The sequence below is a fragment of the Acipenser ruthenus genome, chromosome 2 (assembly GCF_902713425.1).
Source record: "Acipenser ruthenus chromosome 2, fAciRut3.2 maternal haplotype, whole genome shotgun sequence".
In the NCBI taxonomy this organism is placed as follows: Eukaryota; Metazoa; Chordata; class Actinopteri; order Acipenseriformes; family Acipenseridae; genus Acipenser; species Acipenser ruthenus.
The window spans coordinates 76853829-76877927 of NC_081190.1; the positions used below are offsets into that span (position 1 = coordinate 76853829).

Genomic DNA, 24099 nt, shown 5'->3' on the forward strand with positions numbered 1-24099 from the left:
TACCCTTGTCACAGATCACGCTCCTCTTAAGTGGCTAAGCACGATGAGGGACACGAACGCCCGGATTACTCGGTGGAGTCTGGCGCTGCAACCCTTTAACTTCACTGTTAAACATCGTGCGGGTAAGGAACATCAAAATGCTGACTTTTTCTCGAGGGAGGGGGGCCAATTGGGGAAGTTAGAAGAGGCCGAGTGGGCCTACGGCTCCACTCTGAGGGGGGGGATATGTGACGGGGATGTAATAGGGTCCCACTGTAATCCGCCCTCCCGATCTCGTGTGGCGTTGCATAGGGCAGCCCGAAGTCGGGGCGAACGACCTGAAAACGATCATACTGGGAGTTCTGGTGTGGTGGGTCGTTTTGCCCTGACGCGGAACCGCACGGTCGCCGGGCTCACTTTCTGCAATCAGCTGTGCTGTGTTCGCCGGTTGGCTGAGGCGGGGGCATTAGCTGATTGCAGAGGCGGGGTTGGGCAGTATTTAGGCTGCACGGTTTCTGCATTTGGGCTCTCTGTCCTGGGTTAGCAACAGGAGTTCGCTGGGCTGCTGCGTGTGTGTGTTGCTACTTACCTCTGCTCCTATTCCAGACCCCTGAACAGGCGGCTGCCTGCGTCCCGACTACGTTCTTCTTTCCTGGAGCGTATGTTTTGGAAGTATTCGGAAGTCTAATTTCCGCTCAGGGCGGTGAGTGCTGGAGTATGCTGCAGCTAGTGCGTGAAGGAGCCAACTGCAGACACAGCGCCACCACCACTAACGTGGCCGTCTAAAGAACGGCAGCTACTCTCCTTTGGAGCACTACTTTATTATTGTGTGGGACTGGTTTAATTTACTCTTTTTATTTTAACCCGGTTTTACCATAGTTGGTACTACCGGGGGTTGTTGTGTTTGTTTTGCAATACCTGTTACTCTGCCTGGGTACCGACTGTGGTTTTGGCCCTGCTGTTTTTATTTAATAAACCTCTACTCAGTTGCCAGGTGGCACTGAGGTTTGCCCACAAGTTTCATGTGTGTGTGACGTCCTTTCTGGTCCTCCCAAAGACAACTCCCACTACCCTCTAACAATGCTCCAAATGAAAAATAGGTTCGAAAAACTCACACCTATAGTAAAGGAGCGTATGAGGCAAGCACAAGAAAAACAAGCCCACCAATATAATAAATATGCCAAGCTTAGGAAGTTTCAACCAGGAGATCGGGTGTTGGTCCTGGTTCCGACTCCCGAGAGTAAATTATTTACTCAGTAGCAAATCCCCTATGAAATAATTTTAAAAAATCAGCAATGTCAAATATAAGGTCCGCCAGCCTAATAGATGTCAACCCGGAGCAAATATATCACATTAACCCTTTGCAGTCCATTTATTAAGTGCGTGTCAGGCGCGTCAGCTCCAATTTATTTTCACACGCGAGGTTAATTTTAGACACACTGTTTAAAAGTATTTTTTCCCCCACAGTCAAACGGGTTTAAAAGTCCCTGCATATCAACAAAGCACTCACTAGGCATCTCCAGCCCCGCCCCACCCTTTTGTTTGCTATAGCTTTCACATATGCTAAGAAATAAATAATAATAATAGTCGTACATACCGATCAATCATCTCCTGATCACTCTTTTATCACCTCAATAATGCGATCCAAGTCATTATTTTATTACTATAACATCTGAAAAAAGCTCTGCAAATGTCCGTGATATTCTCTGAGCGCTGATGCAGTCACAGCCAGCTTGTTTCCTTATGGCCTCGGTTATCAGATGCCAGGGGCAAGTATGACTATTCATGAGATACACCCTTTTTTTTCGGCTTGTCTCGGCTCCTGTCGCTCCCACTCGGCCATTGAATGGTTTTCTTGGTTTTTTCCAGTGAAAAAACGAGTAGAAACCCGTTTTTTGCGTCTTTTTGATGATGTCGGACAGGGTCCGACATTGAACCGGATAGGAATAATTGCAATGTCTGACCAGGTCCGACATAGGACCACAAAGGGTTAATTTGTTAAAGGCTTACTTTCTGCTCAGTTCTTGGATGGCCTGACATTTGACCCGGTGGGAAGGGAAGATTGAAAAGTGAAGACAATATTTAATAATAATACTCACCTGAAGAAAGAGTGAAAACCTTGGAAAAGCTTGTGTTAATTCCTCAGAAAGAGTTATAAAATTGAGTTGCAACAACCCAAAACTCCACCAGTATGCTACACCACCTTTGACCACTCATGGAAGTACATGCTCGGTTATATATTAGAGAAGCAAGTTCTCTAATAGACTTTAGTTAGGGAGCCAGTTCTGTGTTTAGTTAGACTCCAGGGGGAGTAGGTTTATTTTAGTTTGTTGTTTTGTTTTTGTTGGATTTATTCCCTGCTGATGGTTTTCCCTGTAAAATAAGGAAGTTAAACTTCATTAAAAAAACACTTTTTTTTACTGGACATTGCTCAGTTTGTACCTTCTCATTATAGCCATTCGGTAAGCATTGTAAAGCCCAAGCACGTATGGCAAATCATGGTAGACTATAGTAAATCCATAGTATGACCATAGGAAAAGCATGTGAAAACTGCAAAATTACCGTGCCAAAATACTGTGGTAAACCTTTATAAGGGAATGGCCATAAGTTCTACAGAACACCAACGACACTCAATAGTTTCTCAAATTATGTCAAACAATACTACATTTAAATTTTATGTGTCACATTTTAAATAATGTTAGCTAAATATAACCAGTGCCACTTTGTAAAATGTTAGGCATCCTGCTGTCAACTGGTATGAAGAGGAGAGAAAGCAAGCATCTTCTGTGGCCATTCTGAGCCCTTTTCAAACAGGCTATCTCATGGAGTGACACTGGAAGAGGTGGGAATTCACAGGGCACTGACAGGACAGGCAGGTTGGGGATTTGTATGCATGGGTTGAGTTCACCACTCATATCAGTGAACAAATTCAAAACCCCTAGAAAGTCAGGTTTCTCAGACAAAAAAGTATGGTTTGTGTTTGCATGGCTGTGTGTGTTATTATGTATGAACAGTAAGTAAGAACCTAGATGAAAGATCATCCAGCTCTAAATTGCCTTTCATATTGGTTATGCACTAACTTTAAATTGTATTGTACTCTGACATTTGTTTAGACTTTTTTTTTTGTAAAATAAAGATAAAACATCAAATCAAGTCAATACGACTTTGTTTTCAGTTTAATTTCCCACCTGAATGTGTTTTTTTTTTTAAAAGCTTTTAATCAATGTTTGTCCATTAAAATGCATCCAAATACATTAGTATAGCTGTATTGGCATGTGTAAGGTAACATGGCTGTACAACAATAACATATGGAGGCTTTTTATTCAACGCATTGCTGCAGGGTGATGGCTTCTGAAAAGTTGTCATTTAACAAAAGAAAAGCTGTCTGCAAATGCCAGATTTAAACAGCAACTTGTACAGGATTGCTGGTAATTGTGTAACTGATACTCAATTTTATGAACAACATTCCAGGATCCTTGTCTAAGCAGGTATTGCTACGCAAATGTCTGGAAAAAAATATGTTTCTCTTTTTCAGATTTATCTAACAACTGTAAAAATCAATTTAGGACATCACAATAAAATAGGACCTGGAAAATGTAAAGCTTTGAGGCTGCTATGTTGTGTGATTTTTGCATCCCTTTTGAGCAAAACATTAGTATTATAAACACTACACTGGTGCATCAGTCCTCTAGCCATCGTTTCTCAACCAGTGGGGATTGCTCCTGAGTGGGTCGCAAAGCCCAGTTTCACAAATGAATGAATATTACTGTTCAAACATATTTCCCTGTCTCAACATTAACCTTAACTCCAGTAAATCAAAATAGTGTGCTTGCAAAATAATGAGTACTGCCAATCAAATATAATTTGAATTTAAACTGAGAATGAGACAGCCGGAAATTACGTTGAGCGGAAGAAAGTGAAGTAAAAGCATTAAAAACTTGTAAGTAAGGAATAATCAAGAAATAAAGATAATGTGTATCTAAAACAAAATCAAAATAATTATAATTAAATTAGATGTGTGAATAAAAAAACATCTACAAAAAATTGATCATTTTTTGAAACGCGTTGGGCCTGACCAAGAAGCTGCATCACCAACAAATTCAGTGACAGGGCCAGCAAAAACTGAAGGCATAGCCGGGGGGGGGGGGGGGGGGGACCTTCACTTGGGCTTCACTTATATCAGTTCCGAAATGAACCCAAACTGCAGCGTGTCATTTGCTGTGAAGTGCTTGCCAATGAAAGCAAGAAACCGTCAAAACTTAAAGAGGCATCAACAAACGCCACACCTGGGTGATAAAGGTAACCCTTTGGCTTACTTTGAAAGGAAATTGAAGCAGATACAAACACAAAACAAATGTGGTTAGCTGCGCTTCTACTGTATCTCGAGTGCTTTGAAAGCTTACTTTTTAGTTTCGCAGCGTACAGCTGAATGTAAGAAAGCCCACACAATAGCTGAAGAGTTGATATTACCAGCTGCTTTGGATATGTGTACTGAAATCTTCAGAGAATCTGGAGGATAACAGGATAACACAGGAGGATAACAGACATTTCAAAAGACATTAAAGGACATCTTGTGGATTTTGTGAAAGCGAGCATGTTGTTTGCCATTCAACAGGGATTTCATTAATTTTTTGGGGGGTGGGGCTGGGGGGCAAAGTTGTGTCAACATTGAACATTCTGTATCCCAAATAGCATCAGGAATGAGAAAAAAACAGGCAGTAATTGGGCCGGTTTACAACAAGATAGCGTGCTGCGCTTTGTCTGCATCGTTCTTATTCTTAAAATAAATTATACAAAATGTGCAATACAAGTATTTTTAAAGCACGGCAATGATTTATAACAAACTCGAAAACGTCATTCCACTAAGTCTCATTTTATAGGAATAAAGTGTGTAACGTTACAGTCGTCATGTTCACTGAAACTTTTGTCTTTAAAAAGTGGGTAAAGCTTTAAAATTAACCAAATTGCTCTGCTGCCAGCTTCCGATATCCAGTTAAGGATACATTTCAAAAAAGTTATGTATTCCATGGGCTTTACAAAGAGAGACAGGGGTAATAATGCAGTTCAACTCTTTATTTTAGAGCATTTATCCAAATGCATCTCACTAGATTTGATACATACTTATACCTCGAGTTAAGTTGGACACATTTCACCTGCTTTCCACAAAGAATGACACTTTGTATCAAATATAAACCAATGAACATAAACTGCTAAATAAGCACCACGATTCTGTGAATGTCGAAAGTAGGAATGTGTAGCAAAGTTTAATAACATGTTTACCCAGATAATCATGAATAAAATAAAAGGGGGTAGCGTCTCGCTTTCATCTAGGCAAATTTGTCAAAACCAGCCTGTAAGTCTAATGTTTTTTTGCCGAAATAATACCAACATTTGCATACGGCAAAAATATGTAGAAAAGGAAATCCATTGACTTTCATGAATAACATTGCCTAATATTTTTTTTCCATATAAATGCATATTTGAGCAATGTAACATTTTAAAACAGTAATCAGCATCATGAATGAGAAAAAAACAGGCAGTAATTGGGCCAGTTTACAATGAGATAGTGTGCTGCGCTTTGTCAACATCTTTCTTATTCTTAAAATGTGCAATGAAGTATTTTTAAAATACAGCACATAAACTCTAAAAAATATATATATTGCATTGATTTTCATGTGTAACATTGCCTACCAGAATGTATCTAATACTGTAGTATACCACCTTAAATATTATTTTCTGCTGATCCACTGTGAAAAAGACAACGATGAGTTTATAGAGCAGCTATGCAAACCCACAAATGCACAACACAGCCCTACACATCTCAGTTTAAACCTGAAAACACACAGCAGAGCCCTACACATGAGTCTAAATCTGAAAACGCACAGCACAGCCCTACACATGAGCCTAAATCTGAAAACACACAGCACAGCCCTACACATGAGCCTAAATCTGAAAACACACAGCACAGCACAGCCCTACACATGAGCCTAAATCTGAAAATGCACAGCACAGCCCAACACACAAGCCTTAATCTCGTTTTCAAATCTATGGTACCTTTTCTTTAGTGCATGTATAAATAATTGTACATGGGCATAAGCAATATTAAGTTTCTACCGCAAGTGAATCCTTGTTGTCTTCCATTTTCCACCTGCTGTGACAAACATATCTGAGATTTCCCTTTTGACTCATGATATCAATAATATTAAATTATTATAAAATGATAGAATGCAATGCAATTCTGTGTTGTCGATATAATCACTGGACAATGATGAACTATCAATCAAAAATGAATGAATGAATGAATGCCGCAGACGCCTCGAGACACTGAGCGTGAGCAATTACATCACCATGGCAACCATCACCGACTTAATTCCGGATGCTGGTTAGATTAGAAAATAATGATGTTTGAAAAGCGTATTTTATTTGTTTGTGAAAAAAACTTCGACCATCTGATATTATTATTATTATTTATTTCTTAGCAGACGCCCTTATCCAGGGCGACTTACAATTGTTACAAGATATCACATTATACATTATTTCACATTATACAGATATCACATTATTTTTACATACAATTACCCATTTAAACAGTTGGGTTTTTACTGGAGCAATCTAGGTAAAGTACCTCGCTCAAGGGTACAGCAGCAGTGTCCCTCACCGGGGATTGAACTCACGACCCTCCGGTCAAGAGTCCAGAGCCCTAACCACTACTCCACACTGCTGCCCTATGTTGATATGTGATATATGGTTATATGTGTCTGGGGGGTCAAAAAGTGGAAGACATAATGTAATTTAGATCGTCTGGGGGGGCAAACCAAGGTCTGGGGGAGGGGGGCAACTGCCCCCCCTGCCCTATATCAAATGACATCTCTGCCATTCAAATAGACAAGTCAACAGATGCAGCTCACTGTGCAGTTTTGTTTGTGTATGTACATTACTGCTGCAATGGTGACTTACAGGAGGATTTGCTGTTTAGTGCAGAACTCCCCACAAAAACAACAGCCGAGGAGATTTTATGGTAGAAAACGCATTTGAATGGAAAAACTGTGTGGGAAATGCTACTGATGGTGCTGCCTGCCACCATGACAGGTTTTGCAGCAGATTTTGCAAGTAGAAAAAGATTCTACTTGGCACCATTGTATTCTCCACAAAGAGGCATTAGCATCAAAAAAACTAAGCCCCGAACTGCATGCTGTATTACAATTGGCTACAAAATGTGTTAACTTTATAAAAGCACACACCCTCAATGCTTGCTGTTTTGAAGTGCTGTGCAGGGAGATGGGAAGCGAACACGTCCACCTGTTATGGCACACCGAAGTTCGTTGGCTGTCAAGAGGTAAAGTGCTGAATTGTCTTTATGAGCTCCGTTTAGAGGTGCGTTCATTTTTGATGGATAAAAAGTCTGATTTAACAGATTATTTTGTTGACAGAGTGGCTTGCAAAACTTGCTCACCTGGCGGATATCTTCAGTCACCTCAACCAACTAAATGTATCACAGCAAGGCCATGGAGGGAATTATAGGTTTTTTTGGGGGTTTTTTTTTTTTTTTTTTTTAAAGCTGAAACTATGGGGGAAGCGGGTTGCCGATGGGCGTACTGATATGTTTCCTGTCATGACAAACTTTTGATGATCATGAAGCCCAAGATTTCAGTCAGGTAAGAACAGGGGTTGTAAACCACCTCTCTACTCTCGCAGTTCAATTTGATGAGTATTTCCCTGGCGATCCTACGTTAAACATCGAGTTGATTCAACACTCCTTTACTACGGCAATCGAGAGTCTTGACCTGACCTAGTGACTGTGAAACGAGCTCATAGAACTTTCTTGTGACAGATCTTTGAAAAGGAAATGTGTGGAGGTTTCTCTATCACAATTTTTTATCCTGGTTAAATGTGAATATCCCAATATTGCGCTGAAAGCCATCAAGCATTTGCTGCCATTTACAAAAACATATTTAGTTGAAAGGGGATTTTCCATCATGACATCAATCAAAACGAAATACAGGAACAAGCTTCGTATGGGGGATGACCTCAGAGTTAGCATCTCACCCATAACACCTTGCTGGAGAAACCTTACAGAGGACAAGCATCATAGATCACACATTAGGTTTTGTTTTTTTTTAAATCATTTAATTACTTTATAGTATTTGTAAAATGTACTTTCGGTTTATTTATTTATTAATCTATAATATCTACATAAAATTAAGTATTTCACTTTTTTTAAATTTGGGTCACAGCTTCAGTAGAAAAATACAAAAGTGGGTCTCCAAAAAAACAAAAAAAATAAAATAAAACAAGGTTGCAAACCGCTGCTCTAAGCCATAGTGACTCGAATATCTAATTTCTGTTTTCACATGCATCTGTGAACAGAAATGTGCATGCCGAGCTTCATGTTTGTACATATTGTGGTGAACCGTGGTTTCCACAAGCTGGGGCTTCTCACAGGCGGAGGTCGAACGCGAATCCGGGACCTCCCGCTTTGAAGCATAGCACCGATACCGCTGTACAAAAGAGCCGAGTGGTAGCGGTGAGCTGAGCTTAAAAATAATTGGCTATTCCAAACTGGGGAGAAAATAATAAAAAACAAACTGGCAACTACTACATTTGAAAAAACAAAGCTGTAGATTTACAAATGTGTTTGAGATGCCTTACAAAATGTAATTGACATGATATTTACTCCAAGGGGTGAATTACTAACTGTAATAATACACAAGTTTCAGGGTGGTGGTATATAGAGATAATGCTGTTTAGCCTCTAACCCCCTACTTAGAGAGTCTAAATCATGTGCTGTGGAGTACAGCATGCATTAGTGTATCTAGTTTAACAGTCTGGTGGCATCAGATAAAACAAAAAATAGTGCCACAGATTCTAAAACTTTGACTGGGCCACTGTAGGACATTCACCTTTTTGTTCTTGAGCCACTCCAATGTTGCTTTGGCCTTGTGCTTGGGATCATTGTCCTGCTGAAAGGTAAATTTCCTCCCAAGCTTCAGTTTTTTAGCGGACTGAAGCAGGTTCTCTTGCAGTATTTCCCTGTATTTTGCTCCATCCATTCTATCTTCAATTTTAACAAGATGCCCAGTCCCTGCTAATGAGAAGCTTCCCCACAGCATGATGCTGCCACTACCATACTTCACTGTAAGGATGGTGTGTCTTGAGGCATGGGCAGTGTTAGGTTTGCACCACACATAGCGCTTTGAGTTTTGGCCAAAAAGCTCTATCTTGGTCTTAACTGACCACAAAACCTTTTCCCACATCGCAGCTGGGTCACTCTCACGCTTTCTGGCAAACTCCAGACGTGCTTTCAGATGGTACTTTTTGAGTAACGGCTTCTTTCTTGCCACCCTCCCATACAGGCCAGTGTTATGCAGAGCTCTTGATATGGTTGACTGGTGCACCATTACTCCACTCCCAGCCACTGAACTCTGTAGCTCCTTCAAAGTGATTGTTGGCCTCTCTGTGGCTTCTCTCACAAGTCTCCTTCTTGTTTGAGCGCTGAGTTTTGAGGGACGGCCTTTTCTTGGCAGTGCCTGGGTGGTGTGATGCAGCTTCCACTTCCTGATTATTGATCCAACTGTGCTCACTGGGATATCCAAACACTTGGATATTATTTTGTACCCTTTCCCTAATCTATGCATTTGTATTACTTTATCTCTAACTTCTGTAGAATGCTCTTTGGTCTTCATTTTCCTTCAGATTCACAGCCTGACCAATGATCCTTCAACAGTGGGGTTTTTATCCAGAAAATGTGACAGCAACTTTAATGGTTCACAGGTGGAGGCCAATGGTAAGGTAATTGTGTCCTCGTTAGGGCAATTTCTTTCATCGGTGTAAACTGGGAGCTTCCACAGCACAGGGGTTGAATATTTATGCAAGCAAGATATTTCAGTTTTTTATTTTTCTTAAAAATATTTCCCAACATAAAACCAATGTCACCTTACAATAATTGATTGAGTTTCAGTGTTTTAAAATAAAATATCAAAGAGAACGAAATTTCAGTGCACCATTTGTAATTCAGTAATATGAGAGAATTGGTCAGGGGTCTGAATGCTTTTGCAAGGCACTGTATATGGTCCACAATGTCTTTCTGTTTGCAACAGTGCAAAGCATGTCTCCGCAAACAGAAAACTATTTTAATATCATTATTAGTATTGGTGTAAAAGCCCATTATTGCCTAGCTCACTTTCTTGGCAGGTTGCCGTTGTTAGGCTAAAACTGAGTCGATAGAATAATTGAAGTAAGCAGCATGACACCATTTTCAGCATAATGCATCATTAAATGTATTGTTTAATCCATTGTAATTACTAAAATTAATTAATACTCAACAGCCCTGGCTAAATATAACCTTGAGGGGCATTTGAACAATTTTATTTTTTCAGCTAAAGTATTTATTTAATTTACATTTTTAAAAAGTACCAAGGAAAGGATTTATTAAGAACATAAATTCTAGAACGAGGAAAGGCCATTTGGCCACTGGTTCTGTGAATAACAACTGTCAGCAGTTACTTTGTTAAACTCCTTGACAAGTTTAAATACCTCTATTAAGTCGCCTCTAACTCCTCCTTTCTGGGTTATACAGATTCAATTCTTTCAGTCTATCTTCATATGAACATACCCTTCAATCCTGGAAATAATCGCATTGGTCTCTGTACTCTTTCCAATGCCTCAATGTCTTTCTTATGATATGGGGACCAGAACTGTACACAGTATTCTACGTGCATTGTACAATTTGAATATAACTTCTCTAGATTTATAGCTTCTCAACACTGTCTAGTTGGCTTAAGAGATTCATCCACTACTACCCCCAAGACCTTTTTGTACATAGATTCCTCTTTTTCGTTACTATTCATGTTGTACTTGCCTCGAATGTTTCTGCACCCTACGTGCAAGACTTTACATTTATTCACATACAATTTCATCTGCCATGTGTCAGCCCAAGCTTGAATCTTGTCTAAATCTCTTTGTATTATTAAAGTTGCTGATTGGGAGTTTGCTACCCCTCATCTGCAAATTTGCATAGCTTACTGATTATGTCTTGGTCCAAGTCATTTATAAAGATTAGAAATAACACTGGTCCCAATACTGATCCCTGTGGTACCCCACTTGTTATGTTAGTTTGATGCCTGGCCTCCAATGATAACTATGCTTTCTATCTTGTAACCAGTTATGAATCCATGCTGCTACTTTACCATTTATTCCTTAAGTATAGACTTTTGTGCGGCACTTCGTCAAATGCTTTTTGAAAATCTAAGTAGATTATGTCACACACTATCTTTGTCCACTCTAGTAGACACCTCCTGAAAGAAATCTCGTAAAATTAGTTAAACTAGACCTACCTAAATCCATGTTGGCTGTTTCCTATAATGTTGTTACTATATAAATATTCCTCCATTTTGGTCCTTATTATAGTTTCCATGATTTTACATATGATTGATATTAAACTTATAGGTCTGTAGTTCCCAGGGTCACATTTATCCCCCTTTTTAAACATAGGTCAATTTTCCAGTCCAGTGGGATGGCTCCTTTATTTATATATTTGTTGAATATTTAACACATTGGTTTAAAAGTCTGTTCTTTTAGTTTCCCTGAGGACTCTGGGACAGATTCCATCAGGCCCTGGGAATTTGTGTATTTTCAGTGCTGCTAGCTCCCTTCTCTTTTATAACAAACTCTGGTAATGATTTGTTTTGGCAGAGGGTGCATTCCTTTTTTTTCCATTCCATCCCACTGTAACCCAGTCCCTACCTGGTATTGACTGTTGTTCACTCCCCCCTCCTCTACTTGCGTGCACACCTCTCTAAAAGACTGTTCTATAAAATCTTCTGCTTCTGTCATGCTATGCAGTCCAGCCAGCCTTACCTCAAGGCCTGTCACCCTAGTCTCAAGGTAAGAGACCAGCTGGCATCGTTCACAGTTATTTTCATCCTGGATGGGGTTATCCAGAGAAGTTCACATTCGGCAAACCTGGCACTGCATGTTGGCCTTTATATAATACTTGGGTTTGTGTCCAAGGGAGAGCTTTACTGTTGTAATTTATCTTACTTTACCAGTTAAAATGTGACAGTAGTTTAATATTACCCTATATTATTAACGTATAACTTGTTTTAATACTTTGTGTTAACTTAAGGCTACTGTTGGGACTACTGTTTTTGTGTTTACATTTGCTCTGCAGACGGTAGTTGTTGTAATTTTAATGGATATAGTAGATGGACTATGCACACAAGCCAGTCGCTGAGTAATTAAATGAAAATAGACAGCTTTAAGCTTTTTGTGGCAGTAGCCCTGTGCCTACTTCTCCCCCCCCCCCCCCCCCGGCTCTCGCTCGTTGTGGTTCTCGCTTCCACTCTCTCTCGCTCTGGCTCCGCTACAGTATTAAAGTTTCCTTGGGAGACAACAATATCAAATGCTTTATTTTTCACTTTTATGTGTTGTGATTAATGAATATTTCAATAAATGTGGCACCGTGCTTGCTATGGGTTAATTTATATAAAAAAATTAAAATAAAAAAAAAAATCCTCAATGTGCATTTGTAAGAGGGACCTGCTTGATTTATTGTTTATCTGCAAAAGATGGATCCATTATTTTCATCTGTTAGAAGGTGAAAATACATAGCGCATCATGTTTTACTTGCTAGAGCTAACACTACAACAAAGAGAATATTAGATATATAAGGAAATATAAAGCATGTGTCAGATTATATACTTTACATTATTGGAAAACAGAAGGCGCAGAGATATGTTGTATTTGTGAGAATATTCATGTAAAGAAACATTAAAGCTGTTATGTAGTATTTGTTAAATAATTCTCTAAGGAAATGGCTTCAATCCCATATATTTTGAAGAAACCTCCCATAAGGAATGTTAATTAATTTTCTACTAGGGATACAATGTAGTGTTTCATGTAATTCCGATATGGTTAGCTCAAATTACCATATGCAATAAAAAGTTTGGGTCCTGTGGTGGTATTTGTATTGATGTTAAAAGGTTTAGTCTTAACTTGTTTATTTTAGCAACATAAAAAATAAAAACACACAATTCTCTTCAATAATGTTGCTTTATCAAACAGAAAAAAACTTTCACTGGAATGGACTGCTTTGAAGTTACAAACGGTCGTTACTCTGTTATTACCACCTCTAAATTGAGAACTGTTTCTCGTGAACCATTTTTAATGTTCTACATAAGGCATTTCAGCAGGTTGTTTTTTAAAAAAAAATCTAGGCTACCCCTCTGTACTGTATGTTCTTTTCTTAGGAAGCTAGCAGCCAAAACACCTAATTCTATTCCTTACAATAGTGTGTAAACCAGTTGGTTGAGTAGTGTGCATTGTAATATAGCCAGACCTAAACTTTATGCTACTGAGGTCTACAGCAAGCTAGTCAGTCACACTTGTGACATATCAGCACTGAGTGCAAATAAAGGCTAAACTACAGGGCAACCAGAAGACACTGACATGCAAATATGTTCTATGTATATGCCCACAAGGCAAGCTAAGCCTCTCATGGGCTGTCATTATGAACTTATTCACTCTGACAAGAATGAATAGTTGATTGTAGAAGGTATCATGTAAGCCTATATTTGCAGAGGCTGTGTTTTTTTTTTTTACAGAAAAAGGAAATAAATAAATGCAGTGACATTTACCAATATGTTTCTGTGCCTGCATATTGATGTACAAACCATCAACTTGAGAAGTGCCAACATATTCTGTTCTTGCCATCTGCTCACTAATAAAAACAGATTGTTTGATATTGTAGTTTACATAAACTTGTCTCCATTTACTGAAAACGACCTTGTTTATGTAATAGTCTATGAACAAAAAAAGTGTGTACTAAAAAACATTTTTACTTTGATTTTAGGTTCCATGTTCATTCAAATTCAGCACTATTTTACAGTGCATAAAACAATGTACTACTAAAGTACAGTAATCACCAATTATTTACTATTAAATGTATACATTTGCATTTGAACTTGCTTTGCCACTGTTTGTCAAATACCAAAAAAATCAAAAATTGTGGTAGCAGCCCACTTATACCTTGAAGTCCTTATATAAAACTGTACATCATCTTAATATTGCATTTTGGAAGAATCATTTGTTGAAAATTGTTACAAGATAAAACTATTGTGTTATATTCTGTAATCCTTTGCTCAAGATACAGTACTGTTATGTCTTATAGCTAGATTCCATCCTATGTAAATTGAGGTGGATATGCTGGTAACTTTCCAGAGGATTCCAGTTTTAAGTTCAAATGCTTTTTATTGTTTTGTTTACTGGCCTTTTAAAGTACATTGTGTAAAACAAATTAATAATTTAAAACCTCAAGACTTCCCTCTGGAATGGTTAGTGGCTGAGAGGGTTTCATATCTGAGTCCAGCAGGGGCTGCCTGCTGCTATTTAATGCTCTGCAAAAAACCCAGAAAGAAAATGTGCTTCTCATTATTATTATTATTATTATTATTTATTTCTTAGCAGACGCCCTTATCCAGGGCGACTTACAATCGTAAGCAAATACATTTCAAGTATTACAATACATTTCAGAAAATTCTTCCTCTGAAGCATGTGCCATCAGCTTTTCTTTTTTTCACACTGCGGACTCACCATGCAGCCACCCAAGAGCTACAGCGTCGGAGGACAACGCAGCTCTTGGGCAGCTTACAGGCAAGCCTGCAGGCGCCCGGCCAGACTACAGGGGTCGCTGGTACGTGGTGAGCCGAGGACACCCTGGCCAACCTAACCCTCCCTCCACCTGGGCGGCCAATTGAGTACCACCCCCTGGAAGTTCCCGTCCTCAGTCGGCAAAGGAATAGCCTGGACTCGAACTTGCGACGTCCAGACTATAGGGCGCATCCTGCACTCCACGTGGAATGCCTTTACTGGATGCGCCACTCGGGAGCCCCCTCTGTATGGCATTCTGAGTGTATTTTTATATGCAATTTACCTGACGTTTTGGGATATCACCATGCCTCGGCATGAGGCGAGATATTGCCATGGCTATGACCTCACCTAGCCCATTGAAATGAACAGGAGGACGACCCTTGTCATTCTATTATCAATATTATAGGCTGCTGAGGATCTATGGCAATCAGAATGCAGGTTTCTCCTGTTGTGTTCCATGACATATCACAGAGAAACCCAATGTATGATATCAACCGTACCATATTGAGTTTTTACAGATGCTTTAAAAAAAATTATACCTGAGCCACCTCTCAGAATTCACTTCAACTGCAAAATCTATTCAAAACATTGACATTACAATCAACTTCTTAACAGTATTTTCATCATCAACTTTTTCTCTTATTTCATTGAAAATCACAATGGACTAAAGCAGTGGTGCTCAACTCTGGCCATCGAGATCTATTCCAGTCCTGGTCTTTATTCCAACCAGGTCCTAAATGAGTTAATTGCCTCTTAGCAGCTTCAATTAACCACATTAGAATCTGCTTGGAGTAAAAACCTGGACTGGATTGGGTCACGAGGGCCAGAGTTGAGTACCGCTGGACTAATGGATGATCATGAATAGAAAACAAATATAGCTAGATTTAAAAAAAAAAGTATTTTAACAATAAAGAGATATATAATAGTTATAGCACTACAGGTGCCTGTGGATGGGTTATATTGACATTCGCAAAACCATTCACTTCAATTGCCGATATTACTCACCTACACAAATGTGAAGTAATTCTGTAAAATAGTGATAATTTGTTTAAGTGCAGTAACATGGAGGTTAACATTCAAAATTCTAAAAAGAAACATTCCAGTTTTTTTTTTCTCCTGAAACACTACACTTAAAAGCAAATTACTTTCTTAATTATACACCCTCACAAACTTTATAACCAATCAGATTGCACAGTTGCAGCATAAGTCATGAAACACTACTGCTTTTGATTACACGTAAAAAACAAATTATCGCTTAAATATAGAAAGATGCACCACGGATCATGGAGCATCTTCAGATAAATATATACGTGCAGTTTGTTTAATTAAAAAATCCCTTTGAATTGCTTTTCCTTTCCAGTGGAAACCATATACAGTATGCGATAGGCACAGTAGAAGGCTTTAACAAATACAAAATCTGTCAGCTGCAAACATCATCAATTCTAGATACCCTTGCACGATGACAAGAGGGTGGCCTTGAAGATGACAGTTTTACCATTGCTTAAGTCATTACAGTGTTGCTCCTAAAACCAGTGCTAACAATGCAACTCATATTAAAATTCTAGTTCAATTTTTTTTTTTTGCTCTTCTGAAGTTCACTTACAGCTACTAATTGTTGAGTTCCATAAAACTGATAGATGAAAAAAGCTGCAGAAGGGGTGCTAATCTTTCAACAGAACACAAGAATGATGTGACAGATATTTAGATAGCTAAACTATGGTTCAGTAGGCCAGTGCTACTGGTCTATTTTGCTGTGCATAGTAGTGTAAATTTACACCAGAATGATTGACTCGTAACAAAATGTTATTACCACTTCCAGGGGTTGCTGTATAGTTCCACAAAAAAAAAAAGATAATCCATCACTTCTTAGCAGCACAGGAGTTTGTCAAATGTATTAAATGTATTACAAAGCACTGAAGTAACAGTCGTTGCTGTTAAATGACAAGAGAAAATTACATTCAAAATGCCAAAGGGATTTATATGAATGGATGTTGGATTTTAATATAGAAAAAATATATTACATATAAATGTATTTCATCTTCTATTGAAACTGTACTTTGTAGATTGGCTTGCCCATAAAAGACCTTCACTGAACGGTGATTTTTGAAATTGTATGTATAAATGTAACAGACAAACTTGACATCTGCTGTGAAAACAAATGTGTGGACTTCTTTAATAGGAAAATACATAGCTACAATCATGGATTATTCCTATTATGCTGTATAGCACTGTAGTAATATAAAGGAGGATAAAATCCTCAGGATAAAATCCTGAAAACTGCTAAAAAGAACTTAAGACTGGCAGTTAAGTGAGGCTGTGTGGTCCAGTGGTTAAAGAAAAGGGCTTATAACCAGGAGGTCCCCGGTTCAAATCCCACCTCAGCCACTGACTCATTGTGTGACCTTGAGCAAGTCACTTAACCTCCTCGTGTTCCGTCTTTCGGGTGAGATGTAATTGTAAGTGACTCTGCAGCTGATGCATAGGTCACACAGTCTCTGTAAGTCACCTTGGATAAAGGCGTCTGCTAAATAAACACATAATAATAATAATAATAGTTGGGAAACAATACAGCTTTCTTAAGGTTAAAAAAATGACTAATTGGCTTTCAGGTACCAGACAATGAAATAAATATTAGACGTGTTTATTTTGTTATGGTATTTTACAAGGCCCTCTACAGAGAATTTTATTTTTTTGTCACAATAATTGCAATGTGTGTGTTCATAGCCTTAGTGTTGTATTGGGGATGGAAATAAAACTCCCATTGCATAGCTGTCTGAGCCTGGCTGCTGATTGCACAAAGGTACCATGAATCTTTCCTGGCATGATAAGGAAGATGCACTCCTATGATTTTTGTAACCAAGGTTGAAGTCCTGTTTGGATAGTTTAATCTTCCCTCAATTTTTCTTTCCTTCCATTTTCAAACTCACATGCAAAAGAGCTGTTACGGCGTTTTTTTATGAAGCTTCCTTTTAAAAAAAAAAAAAAAAAAAAGGAAAAAAGGGCACAGACAGAACTAATGTGGCTAGATGTTTAATCCTCTGTGACAGAGTGAAACAAATATAAACTCCATCACTGAGTTAACAGTAAATAAACACCAGGACTCAAACTCTGGGGTTGTGTAAAATAATTATTTAAACAAAGAAAAGCATTGCAGTAACAAAATAATAACATGAAAAGAACTTACCTGGCTATCCTGTGTACCGGGGTGCTGTTGTGTTGTTAACCAAGCCTGTAAAAAGAGAGAAAAAAAGTCTGGTTTAAAAATGTTTTTTTTTCTTTCTTACGAACGCGGTGCTTGCTTGTGTTCATTCTGTGGAATAGATGCACATATTTTATACAATGGATATACCCAAATACTAGTGAGTTATTTAATTGTTATATTACTTTTGTTTATTACTAATGGTACACTTGTGTTAGGGCTCTAAACAGTACGTACCATTTTCAGTGGAGTGTACCTGTGCTGTATGGAGCAGCAGAGGGTAGCCATTTTAGGGAGCGTGCACGCACAGTATGCATCCTGATATAGGCGCGGGTATGCGCAATGGAAGTCTATGGGGAACATATTAAATGGCGATTCTCATTTTGAGAATTGATAAATGGATATTGTGCTGTGACAATACTGTTTAGTTAAAATAAGTTTATGTGAATTATAAATTAAATTTAACTTTATTTTCAGATTATTAGAATGGTTTAGCCGAGGGGAGGAGTTATGGGGCTAGATTGGTACTGTATATATAACTAGCAGTAGCTCATTTCAGGGAGATTTGAGTAGCAGTGTGTTTTGAAAATTTCTGTCTTTACAAAATAAGAACAAAAAGTATAGTTTAAGTATACTGTTCATTTTGATTTGTTTTTTGAATTTGCCTTATTTTGTTTACTCTTCATTTCAACTGAGGCTAAATAAATCCCTCATTTTTTGCATTTAAAGTCTGATGTTTACTTTTTGCCACTCCTGCTACATCACTTGAACACATACCTTTACATCCTCATGTTGTTACAATTCTTACCTTTGTAATTATAATATAATATTTTATACAGAAAGATGTTCTTTGTCTGACAGGAATAAATCATTTGAACCAGAGGCTCATTTTTAAATGCTTAACACGAAAAATACAAGTAGGAGCATATAATAATTTTGAATGAAATTGATCAATTTATTTAGCATTCATTACTCTCCTCTTCCAATCTAAACAAAATAAGTTTAAGGGGCTTAAATTATTCTTAATATTGCAGTATTATTAGTAGTTCTTTTTGGAGCTCGGAGGGGCAGGTCCACAGGGGATTTATTATTATTATTATTATTATTATTTGTTTATTTAGCAGACGCCTTTATCCAAGGCGACTTACAGAGACTCGGGTGTGTGAACTATACATCAGCTGCAGAGTCACTTACAATTACGTCTCACCCGAAAGACGGAGCACAAGGAGGTTAAGTGACTTGCTCAGGGTCACACAATGAGTCAGTGGCTGAGCCGGGATTTGAACCGGGGACCTTCTGGTTACAAGCCCTTTTCTTTAACCACTGAACCACACAGCCTCCACAGAGAGCGGGGCAGGCACACACACTCCCTGGCCCCGCCACACTCACCGCCTGCACCGAGGGCGCGGGAAGCCACTGAGTCGTTCGACCTTCCGCACGGAGGTGACAGGTACCCGGACCGGGGGGTTGAGGGGACAGTGACTGAGCCCGAGCCATCGGGCCCGCGCGAGACTTGTGGTCGGGGAAGCCGCCGTGCCTGCACGCAACGGCTGTCCCCGAGTCCTGCAGGAAGCGCCGAGCGGCCCGGGACACATTGAACAGCCAAATTCCAGGGCCACTGCCGAACCCCACTGCCCTCACCTGCCGCGCTCGTCTCCTCGACGGGACCACGACGGATTTGAAGGGCCGCTGCGGGACGGTTGGCATGTGAGAATGACGGGAGGCGGCTCGGCCGCGGGGCGGGGACGGTGGTCCCCAGAGCTACCTCAGCATTTGTCCTAAGAGGAAATCCGTTGATGCCTTCTTGTAAATTCCTTGATATGTTGAATTTACTGTAAAGGAAGTTTACACATGTTAAATTATTCCCAATCAATGTGTTTTGGCAAACACCATGCCAGCAAATTAGGAGCATAGAATCAAGAACAGATGAATACTTAAGAGATGTTCTTCTGTAAATTTCTACCAGTACAGTTATCACATATAAAGTAACTATTAAAGCAGTATGCTGCACTATTTCCTGTATCCTACTATATTTGCTTGTTGACAGTGGAGTAATTTATTAATTAAATTGTTTAAAGTTAAGCCGAATGAGTACAGTTTCAAATTGAGAGGCTTTTAAACTATTAAGGTCAGAGTATATTGACAGGATACAGTTTTCTTTTTTTTTTTTTTTTAAACTGCATATATACAGCTGGTTTCAAAACCTGATTAGCACTAGTCTTGGACTACTTTACCTAAATTAACATTGGATAGTCCAAGACGATGATCCTTGGGTTTTTGAGCGATTTATATTTAGTTTTTATTTGAATAATACATTATTTAAAAGTAGTTACTAAACATATGTTCAGAGTGCAGTAATCAAAAGTCTGTCAAAACCATAGCCCTGGAATTTTAGAATAAATTCCTTTTATTGTAATTGTTAAAGAATCAAAACAATTGTTTCTCTTATGTTTTTAAAGGTGCAGGATTTTCAGAAAGAAGCCAAACATTTAAAAACAAATGCTTTCCCTGACAATGTTCATAAATATATTGAACACAACTGGGTACAATGTGGAGAACTTTGGGAGAAGATTTTTCCATGAAGAATCAGAAACTAACAACATTGCTGAAAGGTAATTATCTTGTGTAAAGTGAAACTTTAATAATTCATCTGCAATACAATTCTTGACCCCTAGTTTTTCTTTTAGAGCGGCATTGCTGTACCTTCGCAGATAAAACCACTGTCTTTTAGTCAAGCCGGTAATTTCAAGCAGTGAAACAAGAACATTTCAGCATATCATAGTCTTCCTTCTGGATAAAAATCTGGTGGACCAGTTTGCATGGAGTAAAGGAAAAAAAAACAAAAAACTTGACAGTCAAATTAGTTTTCCAGCGGCAAGCCCCTGGGAATTAGAGGCCATCGTTAATCGCCCTTCCTCCAGGCATGCTAGTCAGAGTCGGTTGGTCTATTTCTCATTCTGTATGCAAGAGCTTAATTCCCTCCATTGTGTAAACACCTTAGTCCGCTTCTGGGTCCTAAAACTGCATCCAGTCTGCTCTTGCAGCATCCCAAGGTTCATGGAAATCGTGCATTTGACTGCCGACTGTAAAAAACATTACTCTTCACCAGCTTTTATCATGTAGAAGCCATAGACAACTACACAGAAATGTCTGCAACAATAATAAAACTATGACTAATAGATCTTATATTTATCATGGTGTCAGTCTTGGATGTCACATCTTTGCCACTAGATGCAATCCCTGAAATTGAATCTTACAAGCACCATGCCGCTGAAAGTGACAGAAATGTCAATATTGTTGATTTCTGGGTGAGGTCTGAAATCAGATTCCCAAACATGGCAAAAATTGCACGCTGCTTTTGGTCAATTCCACCCAACTCTGGATGCAGAACGAGCAGTTTCCGCATATGGACAGGTTTTTACACCACAAAGACAAACCATGAGTGTTGAAACTGCAACAAGATGCACCGTGCTGGCCTTCAACAAATAACTAGTTTTCTCCTCACGGGCCAGATAATTAATTACTTTGTGTGTGTGTGTGTGAGCGTGCTTGCGTGCGCACAACACACTAGATGGATAAAAAGTCACATACGATTTCTTCTTCTTGTTTGTCCTGTTCTTCAGTTTATTTTATATAGGTTGATTCGCTCAAGCAGCACGATGTTATGTGGTTTTAAAACGCCATATATAAATTTAGTGTGTGTAAAGAAAAACACAAAGTTTTGCTTTTGTCACTTGCACTTAACCTTGTTTTTACCATGTTGTTTTTCAAAGTCAGCATAACGCTATACAATAGTCTGTTTAATTACTGTATGAACATAGCCTAAGTTTTATAGCCTAAACTTGACAATGTTGCTGAATTTGTCATTCAGTTTTGTCTGCTTGTTACTTTTTTCAGCCAACACATTTAAATGACCCTTGTTTGTTGCATTTTAAAAGATTGTTTTAAACGTTACAATGTAAATGTTGACTCAGTAGCTACCATTAAATGTTAAAATGTTTCAACCTCTGTGAATTTCTTTGATGCGCTATTAATTTTAGGCAACTTACAATAGAAACTTTAAAAATAAATAAATAAAATGGCACTTCTGTGACAATCCGTGAAATGTATTTTTTTTTTATTGTCATTCGCAAATTTCTTTAAAAAGTACCATGAATGTACCACTTCTGTGGCCCTATTTATACATCTAGAATATGCCTTTGTATGCTGATCCAAATGATCCATTTTTTATCCTCTTCCTGTAAAGTTGTGCTTCCATTCCTATATTCTGAATCTGCCTTTTACTTTTCTGAGCCAGTATTATTTCTCAAGACTAAAACCATAGACTGCTTACAATCCTAATATACAGTCATACATTCAGCTAGTCTATAAAGTGAATAGTCAAAATAAAATACTAAAAACTTTAAAATTAATTATTTTTAACAGAAGCATTTCCCACAAAAACAACATTTAGTGGATAACTAAAATCTTGATGTTACACTGAAAGGGATACTGTACATCTACATTTTATTAACACGTGTCTTCTTACCTATTTAATATCATATTATGCATGTTCTGTATGATTCTCTAAAGTTGTTTCAGCTTAGATCAGGATGTGCTATTCTTACTATCTATTCCAGCAAAAATAGCTTCTGAAAGACTCCAACACTGAATGTGTGGAAGTACGGTGGGGAAGCAAATGAGCATTGCCCCCTAGATGAAGCACAGGTTTTCCCAGATTGTGGATCATATTCATAAAACATTTACCACCACACTGAGTTTACAACTGTTTTTCCTAATAATAAAACACCATGAAGTTGTAAAGTGACAAGTAAATCTTTCACCTATTTTAAGAGTCACTAAAGGCAGTTTAAACATTTTGTAACATTGAGAGTGTGTTTCCTTAAGTAAGCATGACAAATGTTTGTGTATGTGGACATAAAATACAGAATGCACACAAGATGTTAAACATGTAATGCATTTAACTTTAGGTAAACCTAGTATTCTTTGGATTTTGTAATTCCAACATGTGTTACATTATAAATGTACTTTTAGCAGGCTTTCCTCCTCTTTGAGAACACACTCAATCTGAGTTGATGCACATTGCACAAACATGTGCTTTCCCATATTGTGTGTGAAGAGATTGTAACGGGTTAGCAGTGCTGTGTCCTGCAGAATCTGAAGGAAATCTTGAACCATATTTCTAAAGAAAGAAAAAAAAAATCAGTTCATTGTAGCAAAGTACAAAAACTATCAATTGTCATAAAAATATATAAAAGCAGTTTTTTCCTTTTAGCATACTGGACAATCCTAACATATGCTTTGTAACATTATAATTACAAAAGTATAAGTTTTCCTTTTATATTTCTACTGAAATTAAGGTTCTACTTTGTTTTTTAGGATGTTTTACATAATCCCCACATTTCCCATTTGTAACATGTATACAGTGTTTAAAGGCATGACCAATATAAAACCTAAAGCTGTGTATTAAATGACCCATAATAGCTGTTCTTGTGGTTGACTGTGGATATAATTTGGTAATGATATTCTGCCAGTTCCTTAGCAGGGAAATACTTGGCAGTGTCATCTTCTAATGATTTACACAAGTCATGCACGTTGCCTGGAAAACAACAACAAAGATAATTAGGTAGAATTTTACTTCTATATAAATTATCAGCGATTATATTAACTAGGCAGATGTTAGAGTAATGCCTTTTTTAGTGTTTTCAGATCAATGTTATAATTACAACACTGAAAACAGTAGGCTAAAAGGAGGCATACTGTACCTACATTTTTTGTAGTTGTACCAATTACAGTGTGATATTTTAAGTTTTACAAATATGTAATGAAAAAATAACAAATTAATAAAGTGAATGTGTGACATGTATGTACACACAGCCACCTCCATTATAGCCAAGTCACATTGCTATGCAGTAGGGGATGAAATAGCTTTAACCCTTTCAGCACCAAACATTTTTCAGTGGGATGCTCCCCCAGGACCAGATGTTTTTTGACTGTTTAACTCTCTTCCTATAAAAATTCACTATGCATCTATTTTTTACAGTAGCATCTTAGAAATGGTGCCTTTTTTTCAGAACACTCAGGAGAACATTATAAAGTGTTACAGAAACCATACAATTTTTTTTAAAATGGTAAGTATTTATTATGGATTCCGCTTAGAGTTACATGTATACAAACATTATTCTATGACACGAGGGACCTTAAAATACTTTCTGAAAGTTTTGATGAAAAATATTGATGTTTGGGCAAATTACAAGACATTATTTCACCTGAGT

At 38.1% G+C, this 24099-nt stretch overlaps 1 long non-coding RNA gene across 1 annotated transcript in view; it reads right to left on the reverse strand.

Annotated features, from left to right (window-relative positions):
* The window catches only part of LOC131701762 (uncharacterized), a 30098-nt gene extending 11961 nt beyond the window's left edge, over positions 1-18137 (reverse strand). The window contains exons 1-2 of the long non-coding RNA XR_009308994.1: positions 18062-18137; positions 17810-17854 (exon numbers count right to left, since the gene is read on the reverse strand). This is a non-coding gene — a long non-coding RNA (uncharacterized LOC131701762). The remainder of the gene's footprint in view (positions 1-17809; positions 17855-18061) is intronic.
* Positions 18138-24099: the final 5962 nt, after the last annotated feature.